Source organism: Petaurus breviceps, unplaced genomic scaffold, assembly GCF_028583685.1.
Source record: "Petaurus breviceps papuanus isolate PSGF00001 unplaced genomic scaffold, PetGlider_PUasm1.0 38, whole genome shotgun sequence".
Lineage (NCBI taxonomy): Eukaryota > Metazoa > Chordata > Mammalia > Diprotodontia > Petauridae > Petaurus > Petaurus breviceps.
In genome coordinates this window covers 11,359,134-11,365,734 of record NW_027186304.1, presented here as the reverse complement: position 1 = coordinate 11,365,734, position 6,601 = coordinate 11,359,134, and positions in this window count along the sequence as shown.

Below are 6,601 nucleotides of genomic sequence, written 5' to 3'. Positions count from 1 at the left end.
ATAAATGGGAAAATATTTAAGTATTTATAATGTGACAAGTATTTGTGATATAAATCTAAAAAGCAAAGACAGCCTACTACCTTTGATGAACTTACATTCTAATGGAGTTTGTAGGCTATACTCTCAACTTCCTCTACCATGAACCTTTGACCAGCCAGAGTTTTCATTATCCCTCTTCCCTTCTTAACTTCTTTCCATGTGCTTACTTTTCCCACTTGGATGTGAATTCTTTGAGGGAAAAGGCTATCTTTACATTTGTATTGGTATAGTCAGGGTTAAAATAGTACTTGGCACATAAAAAGTTGCAATAAATGCTAATTGACTGAAAGAGAGAACACAAAGAGTAATGATGACCAGGGAAGGGAACTTCAGGTTGGAAAATTACAGGGATTGTGAGGAGTAGATTGACACATTTTATTCTATAACAATGACCAACTTGACAATACTGTTTTATGCTTGGTATTTGCTCTTTTGCATTCATTCTCCAAATATTTATTGAATGCCTCCTAAGGCCTTGTACTAGGATCATGAGTCATAATTATATTTATAAGTTTTGGATACATTTCCTAAAAAATATATGGTGATTTTCAAATGGTGAATTGGTTATATTTTTAGAATTCATTTAAAGTCAATTATTAGGAACTCAAAATGTGGTTAAGTGGAATAGGTTTGCTTTAATTCAATCAATCAAAAACTATTAATTTAGCATGTATGATGTAGCAGACACTGTACTAGGCACTATTAAGGGAAAGAAATAAGCATTTGTTAGACACTTACTATGTGCCAGCCACTGTGCTAAGTGCTTTACAAAAAGACCCTTATATGACCCTCACAACTCTGTAAAGTAGATGCTTTTTTATGTCACTTTCAGTTGAAGAAATTAAGGCAGACAGGGGCTAAGTAACCTATCTAGAATTACACAGCTAATAAGTGTCTAACTTGGATTTGGACTTGAGTATTTTCGACTCTGAGACTAATAATCTATTCAATGTACCACCCAGTAGCATCCGAGACAAAAATACAAAGAAAAAAGAGTCTCTGCATTCAAAATGTTAACATTCTAGTAGGGGAGACAAAGCTATATGTACAAATATATGTAATACATAAAAAAGATAATAAATTCAAATATTTACAAAGTACTGAAATACTAGACAGTTTAGAGGGAACAAAATCACCCTTGTGGATTAGGTGTCTATAAAGATCCACAAAGAACTATTTAATTTAGTTGAGGTGAATCTGAAAAATCAGATTTTTTTACTTTTCTCCCCACCCCAAAAAAATGAGTTGGAGGAATTGTGAGCAGAACTCAAGGGCATGCAGACCTTAGCTGCTATTGAGGAACTAAGCTTTTATTGTTGCAATGCAAATAATGGTAAGAGTAAGGCATTTTCTAGATCCAGAAGAAATTAGTCTCTTTTAGGGTATATGATTTTAATGTCAAGAACAAGAAAGAATGTCAGGGTTTTTGGAGGTTTCAATACATTTGCATCAAAATAGTTTGTATTTTTACACTGTTGGTGAGACAGCTTTGGAACTATAAAATATGTGTCTGTGTGTGCAAAGGGAAATTCTGGGCTTGATAACTAATTACTGGATATATGAACCTTATTGCAAGGTAGAGCTATATTTTCCCAGTCTACTGCTCTATTTAGCAGTAGCTCACCCAATCAGAACAATCAGTAAGGGCAACTGGGGATAGCATAGAACAGGAGTTGAGACTAATAGATATATAGACTCATGTAACAGGGGCACCTCCAAATAACTTGTGGAGGACCCTGTTATGAACATAAATTTATGCTGAAATTGTGATACTGGGGAATAATCAATTTAGGACATTGCTGGACTTCAAGTACTAAAATTTACTCCCAAAAGTGAGGAAGAAGATGGCAGAGCAAAGGCAGGAAGAAATTCACAGGAGCTCTCCCCAAATCCTCCAAATATCTTAAAAAATGGCTCTAATTCTACAGTTGCAGTACCCACAAAAAATGGAGTACAATAATGTTGGCAAGAAAGGACAGTTGCACTAGGGTGAGGGGGGAGCTCAGTATAGCACAGGCCATATCAGTGCAGACTTGGCTCCAGCAAACTAGGAGAAGGCCTCAGGGTGACTGAATCACTCGCAGCTGTGGAGGTTTTCAGACCCTCTCAGCCCACAGACCCCAAAGAAAACCAAGAATGTCAGCAGGAAGGGTATGTCACACCTGGGTGAGAGTGAAATGCAACCCAGCTCAGGGCCACACAAACACAGACCCGGTCAGAAAAAAAAAAAAAATAAACCTTAAAGCAGATCTTTGGAGTTACTCAGTTAGCAGCTGAAGAGGCTGCTACAAAACTTGATTTCAGAGCTCTCAGCCCACAGACTGTAAAGGGGCTGAGCAACTGATCAGAAGATTACAGGGTTCTTTTTGCTAGCACTGAGACAGGACTCTTGCTTTGTACATAAGCAGATCCAGTTTGCAGACATGGGTGGTAGTCCTAAGGAGAGAAGGAGTAATAACACAGCAGAATTTGTGTCCACAGTGGAGGGGGGCCCTCCTCACAGTTCCAGGGCAGAAAAGAGTGCTTGTGATCACTAGAAGATTATAGCACAGGCCAGGAGATTACTAAACACCTTTTCTTAGATCACACCACCTTGGAAGAATTGAAAATTTAAAGGTCCCTAGAAGTATATCTTAAAAAAGTTGCACAGAGCCCCGGAAGTTTGGGACAGTGTGTCCTAAAAGCAGAGCCCCACTTTACCAAAGAATTAAAAGTCAAGAAATAGGCTGGGAAAATGAGCAAAAAATTAGAAAAACAACTCTGACTATATAAAGTTACTATGGTGACAAGGAAGATCAAAACACACACTCAGAAGAAGAGAACAAAGTCAAAGCTCCTAAATACAAAGCCTCCAAGAAAAATATGAATTGGTCACAGGCTATGGAAGACCTCAAAAAGGAATTTGAAAATCAAGTAAGAGAAATAGAGGAAAAATTGGGAAGAAAATTTGGAGTGATGGAAAACATCATGACAAATGAGTCAACAGATAGGTAAAGGAGATACAAACAAATACTGAAGAAAATAATACCTAAAATAAATAGTCTAAGTCAGTGGGTAAAAGAGGCCCAAAAAGCCAATGAGGAGGAGAATGCCATAAAAAAAAACAGAAGTGGCCAAATGAAAAATGAGGTTAGCTTTAATGAGGTCCCAAAGCACACTGAAGAAAACAATTCCTTAAAAATTAGAATGAACAAATAGAACCTAATGACATTATGGGAAATCAAAAGAAACAATAAAACAAAAACAAAACAATGATAAGAATCTGGAAACTTTATTGGAAAAACAACTGACGTGGAAAATAGATCCAGGAGAGATAATTTAAGAATTATTGGACTACCTGAAAGTCATGATAAAAAAAATAGCCTAGACACCATCTTTCAAGAAATTATTAAGGAAAAATTTCCCTGGTATTCTAGAACCAGAGGGTAAAACAGAATTTGAAAGAATCCATGTATCACCTCCTAAAAGAGATCCCAAAATGAAAACTTCCAAGAATCTTATAGCCAAATTTCAGCATTTCCAGGTCAAGGAGAAAATATCACAAGAAGCCATTAAGAAACAATTCAAATATGATGGAACCACAGTCAGAACAAAACAAGATTTAGCCCTTTCTACTTTATAGTATTGGAGGGCTTGGAATATGATATTCTAGAAGGCAAAAGAGTTAGGATTAGAAACAAGAATCCCCTATCCAGAAAAACTGAGTCCTAAGGGGAAAGTGGATATTCAATGAACTAGAGGAGTTTCAAGCATCATTGATGAAAAGACAAGAGATAACTAGAAAGTTTGACTTTTAAATGTAAGACTCAAGAGAATAATAAAAAGATAAATAGGAAAGAGAAATCTTAATGGACTTAAGATTAAATTGTTTATATTCCTACATAGTGTAGTGATATTTGTACCTCATAAAACATTCTCATTACTAGAGTGTTTAGAAGGAGTATACACAGACAGACAGCACAGGGGCAAATTGAGAAAGAAGGGATGATATCTAAAAAATAAGATTAAGGGGTGAGAAAGGAATGTACTGGGCTAAAGAGAAAGGGAGAAGTAGAATGAGGTAAATGTTTTGAAGCAAGTTTCTTTAATAAAGGCTTCATTTCTTAAACATATAGAGAACAGAGTCAAATTTATAGAAGTAAGAGACATTCCTCGATAGTTAAATGATAAAAAGATGGCGGTGGAGTCAAGATGGCAGAGTAGAAAAAGGACTTCCATGCAGCTCCTGCTCCCACCTCTTCCAATTCATGTAAAAGGTGACTCTGAACAGACTTTGGAGCTACAGAACCCACAAAATGACACAGAGAAGCTAATCTCCTGCTGAGGACAAGCCAACAGGCCAACAGGAAGTGGCCAGTGGAGCATGTTGGGAGCCAAGCCCAGCCCTACGCAAGTGCAAAGTTATAGCCTCAGGGCAGCCAAAACCAGCAACCAGGCTGGAGGGACTTCAGATCACCAGCAACTGTGGTGGTTTCCAGATTTATCAACCCATAGATGCTAAGGACCAAGTGAGAGGTCATTGCAGTGTGGACATTGTGAACTGGGAGTTCAGGAGTGCGGTCAGGCCTTCATTTCCTGGAGGGAGAAGCGGTTGAGGTGCTGCAGCCGTCCAGCTGCCATCACATGGCTGCCTCAGAGCTCCTGGCCTATGAATTGTAGGGGGACCAAGCGACCACTCTGAGGGGTAATCATTCTTGCTTTAATCTACTTGGATCTGGATTGTGGTCTAGGAGGTCCCGGGGTGCATGACCAGATTGCCAGAGCATGTGGAGGCTTCAGAGAAGGCACCCAACTAATATCTCCATCAGCTGTGAAAACCCCAGCGATTGGGACAAAGCTCCCTGCTGTGGTAGCAGAGTTCTACAATGGCAAAAAGCTCAAAAGTCAAGTAATTGAGTGGCAACATGAGCAAATGAGGGAAGCAAGGCAAGCACAGCAGTCAAACTCTGGATTACTTTTTTGGAGATAAAAAGAATCGGGGCATGGAACAGGAGGAAGACAGTGAAGTAAGAACTCCTGCACCAGAAGCTTCCAAGAAAATAATTAGCTGATTATAAGCCATAGAGGAGCTTAAGAAGGATTTTGAAAACCAAATAAGAGAAGTGGAGGAAAAATTGGAAAGAGAAATGAGAATAATGAAAGAAAATTATAAAATGAGAGTCGACGTGACTGAAGAAAATAACACCTTAAAATACAAACTAACTCAAATGGCAAAACAGGCTCAAAAAGCCAATGAGGAGAAGAATGCCTTAAAAAGCTGAATTTGCCAGATGGAAAAAAGAATCTCAAAAGCTCACTGAAGAGAATCATTCCTTCAGAATTAGGTTGGAACAACTGGAAGATAGTGACTTTATGAGAAATCAAGATACTATTAAACAGATACAAATAAATGAAAAAAATAGAAGGCAATGTGAAATAGCTCATTGGAAAAACCACTGACCTGGAAAATAGATCCAGGAGAAATAATTTTAAAAATTATTGGACTACCTGAAAGCCATGATCAAACAAAGAACTTAGAAATCATCCTTCAAGAAATTCTCAAGGAAAATTATCCTAATGATTTAGAACTAGAGGGCAAAACAGAGGTTGAAAGAATCCACCGATTACCTCCTGAAAAAAGATACCAAAAAGAAAATTCCTAGGAATATCATAGCCAGGTTCTGAAGTTCCCAGATCAAGGAGAAAATATTACAAGCAGCCAGGAAGAAACAATTTGAATACTGTGGAAACACAATCTAGATAACACAGGATCTGGCAGCTTCTACACTGAGGGAATGAAGAGTTTGAAATATGATATTTCTGAAGTCAAAGGAGCTGGGATTAAAACCAAAGATCACTTACCCAGCAAAACTGAGTATCATGTTTGAAGGGAAACTATGGTCATCATTGGAATAGAGGACTTTCAAGCATTCTTGATGAAAAAAACATACTTGAATACAAAATTTGACATTCAGATACAAGAAGCAAGAGAAGCATGAGAAGGTAGAAAGGGTAAAGAAATCATAAGGAACTTAGCAAAGTTGAACTACTTACATTCCTACATGGAAAAATGATCATTGTAACTTATGAAACTTTTCTTAGTATGAAAATAGTTGACGGAATAAAAATTATATATATATATATATACATATATAAGTATATTTGTATGTATGTATACATACATATATATTTCCATATAGGAGGTATATTGGCATATATGAGTATGTGTATATATGAGTATGTGTATATATGTGTACAGGTATATATAGACAGAGGATACAGGACCAATTGAACAGGAAGGTATAATACTTAAAAGGTGAAATTAAGAGGTGAGAGAGGAATATAATGAGAGGAGATGGGGATAGATAGAATGGGGTAAATTATCTCATATAGAAGAGGCAAGGGAAAACTGATACAATGGAGAGGAAGAACAGGAAGGCAAAATGGAATGAATCAACCTTATTCTCAATGAATTTGGGAGGGAATGACATACACACTAAATAGGGTATCTCAATCTACAGGAGAGTAGGGGGGGATGTGTATGACAATGGGGATGATGCAAGGGAGGGCAGGCTGGGGGGGG